This window comes from Pinus tabuliformis, chromosome 9 (assembly GCF_031772625.1).
Source record: "Pinus tabuliformis cultivar Carrire ecotype Pingquan chromosome 9, CPIR1, whole genome shotgun sequence".
NCBI lineage: Eukaryota > Viridiplantae > Streptophyta > Pinopsida > Pinales > Pinaceae > Pinus > Pinus tabuliformis.
The window spans coordinates 139,934,463-139,945,523 of record NC_142307.1 but is presented as its reverse complement, the minus strand read 5'-3'; the positions used below and the strand labels follow the sequence as shown (position 1 = coordinate 139,945,523).

The 11,061-nt window shown below is 40.2% G+C and overlaps 1 pseudogene; it reads left to right on the top strand.

Annotated features, from left to right (window-relative positions):
- The first annotated feature begins 2,864 nt into the window (after positions 1-2,864).
- Positions 2,865-3,571, top strand: LOC149147491 (ubiquitin fusion degradation protein 1 B pseudogene; annotated as a pseudogene).
- Positions 3,572-11,061: the final 7,490 nt, after the last annotated feature.

Genomic DNA, 11,061 nt, shown 5'->3' with positions numbered 1-11,061 from the left:
GACCAACCCGATATGCATAAGGGCCGTCCGATCAGAGGCGCTCGATCGGACGGCTGACGGGTTGATGAAGTGATCGAGCGATACGGAAGGGGGGCGGGATTTAAAAATATATTTTTTGGGATGCGCGCTTAGCGGAAGACCATTGGGGTATGAAGGATTTCGATGGTTTTTTAATATATTTTCAATAAAACCAATATAGCGCCCGAACCATTGGATAACATAAAAATGGGTTTTTTATGAATAGTTTTGTCAAAATGCGCCCGGTGCTTAGACTTTGGATAAAGGAGAAAAGTGGGTTTTTAGAGTATTTTTGCCAATGAAGCGAGTTAAAGGGACAAAAGGGGTTTTTAGCAAGGTTTTTGGGGATTTTTTGGGTTTTTCTGAGCAGAGGGAAGGTGAGAGCTTAGGGGAAAGGTTGTTGCTCATAACCAGAGGTTAGAGCAGCCCTAGGACAGGGTTGACCACAGTCCCAGGTGGACTAAAGTCTCCCTTTAGACAGACATATTTAGCTATAATGCTAAAAGGAGGATATTTATAGAATGCTTTGGGGGTTTATACACCATGGTGTTAATAATACTAGGGAAAGGGTAACATAGGGGAATTACATAATAGAGTTAGAGTTAATATGGGGGAATATGTGAATGAGGGGGAAAATCACTAAGTTTACTTGAGACTTACTTAGTTTAGGGAGTAGATCAAAATGAAAAGAATTTTTAGACAAGAAATGTGGCTTTTCAATGAATAAAACCACCATCAAACCTCAAGTTTTCTAAGCCATTCAATTGATGAGGGGATGTTAGTAATGAGTGGGAAAAGATATAATTGGGAAGTTAGACATGCTTCTTTGTTTTTCTTTTCTCATCTTGACCATCAAGGTTAGATCTGAAATAAATACCACTTCTGCAACCCCATCTACTTACCCAGCTACTTTGCCTAGCATTTTTTTGTTTCTTCTTGGAGGGTGCACTTAGGTTTGCAGACCCTTATTTGCCTTTTTTTTTTTTTTTTTTTGCTTTTTCTTCTGTTTTTCCTATCTACTTCTACCCTTATTTCTCCCAAGGTCCCAGATTAAGTTGTTGGGAGCCTTTTCTTCTCTACCTGAACTACTTGTCTACCAAGATTAAACAGTTTGGACAGACTCCTTTCTCTATTCTACAACTGAAAATTTAAAACATGACATGATCCAATTTAGACTGTTGGACCATCCATCAAAATTTGAGTCCTTACCAAGCTATAAGCACAGCTTGTATTCTTATGGAAATATGTGATCTTTGCATCATCAAAGCAGAGCATATTTGGACCTTTTCAGTGCCAATCATGAAATATGAAACCTATTGGTATAGGTAGCTAACAAGGGGAATGTTTCTCTCTGGCTAAAAATCTGAATCTGGTATGGCAGGTTGTGGCTCAAGCTCGCTTGATGTGTCTTTGAAGCTTGTAGATGACCATCATTCCCCCCCTGTCAGATACAAGGTGATATGATGGAGAAAACTCAATTGCAAGACTATTCAATACTCTAGAACACGTTTTGACATGTGACTGGAATATCTTCTCGGTTGTTGATGCCCATTGCCAAGAAGCGATCCATCCAAGATGAATCTTTGTTCTTGTAGGAGGTTTGCTTTTGAAGCATTTGTTTGAAGAATGATTTTTTTTATGACAATGCTTACATGGATGAATATCAAAACAATGATCTTTTAGATGGCCAACTCGGTCATAGTGTTGGCATTTCACAATTTGTTGCTGTGGAAGAGGGGCAGAATTTAGAACAACTAGAGGTGAACTGTCATGAGGAGCAGGTGAATATGAACCATCCTAAATAAATCTAGCACTTTGAAATTGGATTGGTTTGGAGTAGTCTGGAATATGAAAGGACACATCCTTGTCATATCCAACACTAGTTCTCTGATTTTTATGGATAAGCTCTTCCCAAGGTCTGATGACCGACTTTGGAAGTGCAGGCTGAATTTCTGCTTTTGCATGCAAATTTGTTGTTGCATTAGGCACTGAATCTAAATTTGTAACATTACTGAATTGTTGTTTATGGGAGTCTGCTTCATTGTTCTGAACATAAACAAGTTCATAATGACGACTCCATTGTTGTAATGTTGCTCATTGTAGCTGAGATTCAAGCTGCAAAAGACAATTTTTTCCTGTGCATTTTGCAGAAAGGTTTGGATGTCAAAGAGAGCATCTTTTTTTCCCTTCACAGTGTCTTCAATAGCAGACAATGTTAATCTACTCAATAACTCTAAAAATTCATTGATTCTGGCCATTGTCTCAGCGAAAATGAAGACCTCAAAGGATTTCAACTAGAAATACACCATTGTTCTTTAAGCTTCTTTTATTATGGCTTCAATTGATAAAATAAATCCCAAGAGATAGAGGTGGAGTTGGGCCCAAAATAGTAAAAAGAAATCCGATATATTTCTGCAATTATCTCCAAAATAACATTGTAATTTGACTTTATGTGTTTCAATGATTTAAATAGTAGCCACACACCAACCATGCATCATATATGTGAGCCAACATACCCATAGGAAATTACTATCTTCATAGAAAGATACCAGTGAACCATGCACAATCTTCCACATACATATATCATGACTTTCACACACCACAAACTCGTTGCAACAAGTATACATACCATTCAAGCTGACATCATGCTCCAAATAATGTATCATTTCCTCTTTGTAATAGCCCGAATGCAAAATAATGCGCCATATACAGTCGCAACAGTTACATCTGGGCCATGTTGTATGGAAGAACACGAGGCTTCTCCTTCACTACAATGACCTAGGAAATGTGCTTCGACAAGGTTGCCGATAGCTTAACAATACATATGTGAATTCCGTTGTTCCAGCTTCTTTCATTGATAAGCCTCAGCTGGAAACTGGTGACAAAATTATAATGCCTCCGTCAGCTCTTGATCGTCTGGCATCTCTGCACATAGATTATCCAATGCTTTTTGAGCTTCATAATCCAGTAACACAGCGTACATCACACTATGGAGTACTTGAGTTTATTGCTGAGGAGGGCATGATTTATATGCCATATTGGATGATGGAAAATATGCTTTTAGCAAAGGGTGATACAGTAGAAGTGAAAAATGCCACCCTTCCAAAAGGGACATATGTCAAACTACAACCCCATACAAAGGATTTTCTTGACATATCTAATCCTAAAGCAGTGTTGGAGACTAGTTTGAGGAACTTCTCCTGCTTGACCATAGGTGATGGTAGCTTATAACAACAAGAAATACTATATAGACATAGTCGAGGAAAAACCAGCTTCTGTCATAACTATTATTGAGACAGATTGTGAGGTGGATTTTGCTCCTCCTCTTGATTACAAAGAACCAGAAAGAGTTCCAGCCAAACCTGCTCCTTCTGCAAGCACAACAACATCTGAAGAGGAATCAAAAGATGTGGCAGAACCGAAATTTAGTCCCTTTACTGGAGTTGGAAGGTGTCTGGATGGGAAACCATCGACTTCCTCTGGGAGGTCAGAAACAATATCCCATCTTACAAACAATAAAACATCAGGAATGTTGAATCTTCAAAAAGGTTAACATAGGTCCAAACAGAACCCATCACGCTTCTACTATGCATATAAATTTAGAGCATAGTTAATGAAACAATACGCCAAAGTAATACCAAGAGTAATTGATTTAAAATTCACTCTTAAGTGATTTCATTTAAAGAATTATTAAATGAAGGTATTACAGACTCATGTGCTGGTGTCTGTCTATGTTATTTTAGGCAACGAATCGATTAGATTGCGAAATACACAAACACTGGAAAATGGAAAACAACAAGAGAAATACATTAAGAAAATACAAGAACACAACAATTAATGAGTTCACCCTATTCTCCAGGGCTACATCTCCGATCCAGCTTTCAGTGGTGGCCTTCTTTGATTATGTCTTTAAAGCAGAGATTTACAATGAGGAGCTCAATTTGAGTCCCCTAAAACAAAATCGCTTGGCAGGGTGGTTCTTGGATTCCTGAAGCCACTAGAGTGCACAGACCCTTTTCCTATACAAGTCTTGACCTCTCTGGTCTTTAATGGGAGGAGCCCAACATGGTGCTCAATTTCCTGACAGATCCTCTCAAGGATTGCTTGAACCTCTCAAGATTTTTGTCTCCTCGATGCTACCTTAGGTCAGCTCGAATCTATGTCTTCTGCTCTAACTTCACTGTCTTTTCTTTGATCTCGCTCTCTCTGTCTTCATTTTCTTCTCTTCTCCCTGTGTGTCCTACTCTGTGTCTGTGCATGGATTAAAGCCAATCGATCTCATGACTTCTCACTTCCTATTTTGCTATTCGGTTCACCTGTTGCTGTTCATTTGGAGTTCCCTATCTCTTCTCCATCATCAACAGCTCACAGGGAGTGGCCACTTGTCCACCGTCAAATTTGGAGCCCCAAAATCCTAAGACATTCACTCATTTCACGCAGTTGACAGTTTTCTCAACCATTAGCACGCGATGAGAGGCAGTTTTCTCTCTCATCGGCCTGCCACACATCGAGGATTGATTGGAATCGCTCGTTTTTCTCCAAGTCCGCTTACTGCCCAAGGATACCCCCAATATACTGCCGATTTTGGAGCGCGGGACTCGCCTTTCACCTTAGCGCTTTCCCCATAGTTTTCCCAGCTTCCATGCGACCGAGCACTTCAGGGCTTTTCCTTCAGGAGGGATTTTAAGCGTTAATCACACATCAGAAATGCCCTCTATTTCCCGATACGAACTTCCCAAGTGCTAGTTTTTCCTCCTGCACGGTCTCCATGGGCCTCAGTTAGCGCACTTTGACCAAGGTCCTCATCCTTCCTTGCTGGCTGCAAACTGCAACTGTCTAGAGGTCTTCTTGATCGCTTTGTGCTCTTAAATTCGATTCTTTTTGTCCTGATTTGATACTATCATGGTGCTGTGATAATCTTCATGGATCCAATTTGGATCATGGCCTTCCCACTGAAAAAGCTTTTGGACCACCAAAAGTTGGTTTTCAAGCATCGACTAAGTGAGGGTACAATTTTCTCACTTGTCCAATCTCTATCCATTTTGCACTGTTAGGCTTTGAACCCTTGAGGCAAATTTTGAGGTACTCAACATCTCCTCTGCATGTCATCATCACCTTCCTGTCTAAGACTATGTCTTCCTGCAATTCGTTAAGATATTCAAGTAGCAGGTCATCAATAGAAGGCAATTGACTCTGCTCTTCGAGGTCGTCAATTAGTGAAGGTTCGAACAGCCTCAAGCAATCTACATTTATGACCGAGTAGATGTGCATGTAAGCAGGTAGATCAAGGTGAAAAGCATTCTTGCCAATCTTCTCAAGTATCTTGAAAGGTCCATACCTGATAGGCTTTAGCTTTCTACCTTCACGTCGCATCGTGTCCTTGCTGATATACAGCCAGACTTGGTCATCAACTTGAAAACTATGCTCCATTCGATGCTTGTCATGCCTTCCGCTGTATTTGGCTTGGCTCTTTTCCAGCTGTTCCTGTACTGCCTAGTGGATCTCTTGGATTTGTTCAATGAACCTAGTTGCCTTGTCCACATCACTATGTCCCTCAACTGTGGTATCTTTACCAAAGACAAAATCCAAAGGAGACCTTGTTGTGAAACTAAGACATGTCTCAAAAGGATATATCTGTGTAGAATAATCTTTCGCTCTATTGTAAGCATGCTGGACATAACACAAATGTTCATCCCAAAGCTTAGGATGTTTTCTGCAATATCCTCTAAGTAACTGGATCACTGCCATGTTAACTACTTCTTTCTGGCCATCAGTTGTGGATGAAAAGTTGTGATTTTCTTCAGTTTGGTTTCCATCAGTTCCCATAGACTTGACCAAAACTTCCTAACAAATTGAGTGTCTCAATCGGATACAATGGAAGTGGGTAATCCAAAATGAACCCATACATGTTCAAAGAACAGTTTTGCAGTTTCTTCAGCTGTAATCGGTTTATTACAAGGTATCAAAATACACATTTTGCTGAACCTATCCACAACAACATATAGATAATCATGACCTTTCCTAGATTTAGGTAGTCCTCCAACAAAATCCATGGAAACACTTTCCCAAGGGTGAGAAGGAACTGGTAATGGAGTGTACAAGCTTAGTTTTCTATTGCTGGGCATGCTTTTAGCACATATAGTACACCCTCTTACATATCTAGAAACTGTCTCATTCATTTTTGGCCAATAACAAAACCTTTGCAGCTGTGCTACTGTTTTACTTACCCCAAAGTGACCTGATATTAGAGAAGTGTGTGCTTCTTAAATTATCTTTACCCTCTCAGTTTAAGGAATGCATAACTTCCCACAATGGTATAAGATTCGATCTTTTACATGATAATCCAATTCTTCTACTTGTTTTCCTTGACTTAAAGTCGCATATACATCTTTGAAGTCTATATATTGAGCATATTGTTCAATGTAGCTTTCATGTAGCACAAAATTATGCTTAAGTATTGTAGATGCATTTATAATGGGTCTAGATGACATATCTGCAACTTTATTATGTATGCCCTTTTTATATCTGATGACTAAATGAAACTGTTGTAGAAAACCCATCCATATGTAGTGTCTTGATTGCTACAACTTAGTTTGGGAGTGTAGATATTGAAGTGGTGATGATCAGTATGTATTACTGTCTCTTTGCCCATTAAGTAATGTTTCCACTTTTTCACACTCGGTACTAATGCATACAATTCTTTTTCATATGTAGGATAGTTAACTACTATAGGATTAAAAGTCTCAGAATGATAACATATGGGTTTACCGTGCTGTGTCAACACTGCTCCCATGGCATAGTCATTGGTATTTGTTTGCATCTCAAATGGTCTTTGCAGATCAGGCACTGCTAGTATAGGTGTTGTAATGATCTTATCTTTCAAGGTGTCGAAGGCTTTCTGATGTTTGCCTCCCCACTGAAACACTTTGTTCAATCCTGTTAACGCATGTAAGGGAGTTGCAATTGAGGAAAAGTTAGAAATGAACTTCCTCCAATATTGTGCTGCTCCTAAGAAGCTTCTAACTTCTGTAGCAGATTTTGGTTTTGGCCAGTTTACAATGACTGCCACCTTAGAGGGATCTATCTTCAATTCACCACCCCATACTCTATGACCCAAATAATTTAGAGATGTTTTGCCAAATTCACATTTTGAGAGTTTAACATGAAGTTTTTCTCTTTTCAAAACATCTAGTGTCTGCTTAACATGATTTAAGTGTTCTACACCGGCTTTACTAAAAATTAGAATGTCATCCAAATACAGAATAAAAAAATCATCAAGAAAAGGTTTGAGTACATCATTCATTAATCTCATGAAAGGAGTAGGAGAATTAATTAAGCCAAAAGGCATAACCGGCCACTCATACAATCCCTATTTTTTTTTTAAAGTAGTCTTCCACGCATCTTGTTCTACAACTATGACCTGATGGTATCCATTGTGCAAGTCTAGCTTGGAGAAATAAACAACTTCTTTCAATTGATCTACAAGATCATCTATGAGAGGAAGGGGATAATGATTTTTTATTGTTATCTTATTCAGTGCTCGGTAATCAATGCACATTCTCCATGAGCCATCTTTCTTTCTCACCAAAACGATTGGTGACCCACATGGTGATGTGCTAGGCCCGATGAACCCCTTCTCGAGCAACTACTGCACCTGCTTCTTGATTTCAGCATTATTTAAAGCAAACAACCCGTACATTCCAATGTTAGGAAAAGGATCATGCTGCTACAAAATAATATCATGCACTATTTCTTTTTTGGGTGGCAGACCTTTAGGTTCTTTAAACAAGATATCATACTCTGAAACAACCTTTTCTAAATTAGCTTGCTATTTAACATTACAGCCCTCGAATGTCAATAGACCGAGAAGGCTCTCCACTTTAGGGTTTGGGCAATTTCTACAACAGTAGGCTCCTTAAGAGTTTTTTAGACCTTCTAATGACTGATGGCTACACGAATATACAATCCTAGCGCTACAGCGACAGACTTCATGATTCCCCCCCAGGGGGAGGGCGCTGCGCCTCCCCCATTGGATGATGAAGGGCGGAAAAAAAATACTGTAAATGACAAATCAGAGGATAAAGATGAGAACAGAATGGATCTGAACTCACAAAAGGAAAACCAGGACAATAAAGAGCAACCCAAGATCAGTTCTACAACATGCAAGCCCGTGGCTACCGAACGTCCAAAAGTCATTTTTCCCAGCGACAGAATCAATGCTCAGATACAGTATATGAGGGATCATGCTCTGATAGGCAAGTTCATAGGACTTTGGCCAACTGAGAAAGCACTGCGCGGATGGATCACAGCGAAATGGAGCCCAAAAGGACATATCACCTTACAGCTGGGGCCTAAAGGGTTCTTCACAACCATTTTTAACTGCTTGGAAGACAGGAACAGGGTTCTGGATGGAGGACCCTATTTCTTCAATGCTGCTGGCCTGTTTCTCAGAGGTTGGGTAGAGCGCTTCAACCCTGATAAGGAGGATCTTAGTTGGGCTCCAGTCTGGATCTGACTGTACTCGCTTCCTGTGGAGTATTGGGATGAAACTTCGCTACAAGAAATTGGGAGCGTTTTGGGTGAATTTATAAAAGTTGCAGAGGAGACAAAAATCCGAAGATACACCTCCTATGCACGTATATATGTCTACATGAACCTCAATAAGGCCCTTCCAGATGTAGTAAGTTTATTCCATGAAGATATTGAATGGATTTAGTTGATTGATTATGAACATGTGTCGTTTAGATGCAGAAGATGTCATGCCTTGGGTCACTTATTCAGGGACTGTCCTTTAACACAAAAACCCTCATCCCCCGCCAATCCAGATAAGCCTGAGGCTGATGGATTCACCAAAGTAGCCAGTCGAAGAAGAAGCAACAGGAAATCAGCTTCAAATTCCAAAATGCCTCAACCCAGTTCCTCCAAGCCTTCAACAAGCAATAGCTTTGAAGCTCTAGCTTGACAAAGCGATCCTAGCTCTGAAATTCACACTCCTCGAAGAAAGGAGGCAATGTAGAACAAACATCTGAAGACTGTAGATACCAAAATGACCCGAGAAGATCTTCTACCCATAGATCCCTCATCCTCAGATAAGCTCAAGATACCAGCATGGAATACTCAAGTCATGGAGGTAAACAATTTACAAGTTGATTCCAGAATAGTAGAAGAACTAACTGAAGAATTAAATGAATCTCAGCACATGGAGGAGGAACCCGAAAGTATAGATATTGGGGATCTAGACATTTTGACCCTAGAGCAGGCATGTAGAACAAAAAATTTTGACAAAATTCCAGACCAACAACTGGAGAATTTGGAGGAGGTCCTTTCACGGGCACAAAGGCAAAAGTCTTTAGGAATTCAGACTGGCAGCCCCTGGGATGGAAAATTCATTACAAAAGATAATAAAAAGCGTGGAAGGAAAACAGACCTCCAGCGTACAATCAGAATAGGAGCAATGTTGGTGGAGTCAGGTGGGTACTCCAAGCTAACAAAGTACTTTAACTCCCCTCCTAATCCTCCCTAATGAAGTTAATATCATGGAATATCAGAGGGCTCAATAGCCCAAAGAAAGGCAGACTACTCAAAAACATGATTATGCAAGAAAAGCAACAAATCCTCTTCTTGCAAGAAACCAAATGCAATTCAAGTGTCTTAGAAAGAACTGTAGCAAAAGTTTGGCCAGGATGTCTCAGCGCTGTCGTCGATTCCGAAGGGGAATCTGGAGGTCTTGCAATCTTATGGGATAATTGAACCACCAGGCTCAACAACATCCATGTGAATTAGAATTTCATCCAAGAAACTTTTCACATCATCGGGACAAATATACATGGGCCTTTAATTGATGTGTATTTCCCCCAAGAAGCTGAGTATAAAGCAAAAATCCTAAATACCCTCACAGTTATAAACTCTGATAGGTTGCATCCTCTCTAGATTTCTGGAGGCGATTTCAACATGATTACTAGGCTGGAAGAAAAGAGGGGAGGCAGGAACAGGGGAAGTCATGAAGGGATACCCCTAAAGGAATTCATTCAGAATAACTGTCTTATTGACTTGCCTTTCAACAATGGTCTTTTTACCTGGAGCAACAAAAGAGCAGGGCTGCATTAGATAGCCTCCTGTTTCGATAGATTTCTGCTTTCAGACAATGCTATTCACATTAGTGGAGACTTTGCTGCTTCCATCCTACCGTACTCAGGGTCTGATCACTGGTCAATTTCCCTTCAATGGTCTCGTCCTGGCAACACGCCCCCTAAACCATTTCGATTCGAGGCTTTCTGGATGTCCCACCGAGATTTCAACAACTTAATCAACTCAGAATGGAACAACTTTTCTCCTCCTAATGGCTCCAAGATGTTTCAATTTCAGCAGAAGCTCAAGCATCTCAAAAGCAAGATTAAACAATGGAACCACACTTCGTTTGGTAATATTTTCCAGGCTCAGCAAGCCCTCGATCAAGACATGAAGAGTCTGTAGCAGAGGATTATCATTGAAGGATGTTTTGAGGATCTGGCAGAATAGGAAAAAGCTCTTGAGGCGCAAATCATAGAGAGGGCTAAACAGGAAGAAATGCTATGGAGGCAAAAATCGAGAATAAGATGGCTTAAGGATGGCGAAAAAAACACAAAATTTTTTCATAATACAACCATCCAACGCAGAATGAATAACAACATAACTCACATTCAAAATGAGCAGGGGGCTAAGGTGGAAACACATGAAGCAATTGAAGCTGAGCTGCTAAACTATTTCAAGCAAGCGCATCAAGAGCCTCAGGTAGATCGATCGCTAGCCATAGAAAAAATTACTCGAAATATTCCCAAAATTATTTCTGAGGAGCATAACCATCTTCTTCTCAGGCCTGTAGACTTACAGGAGGTTGAATTGGCAGTACGTCAGCTGAAGGCGGGGAAGGCCCCAGGCCCAGATGGATTCACCTCCAACTTTTTCCACAATTTCTGGGAATTGATAAAAGTGGAAGTTTGGCAGGTAGTTGAGGAATCTAGAACCTTGAGATGGATGTTTCCTGGATTGAATGCCACATTCATT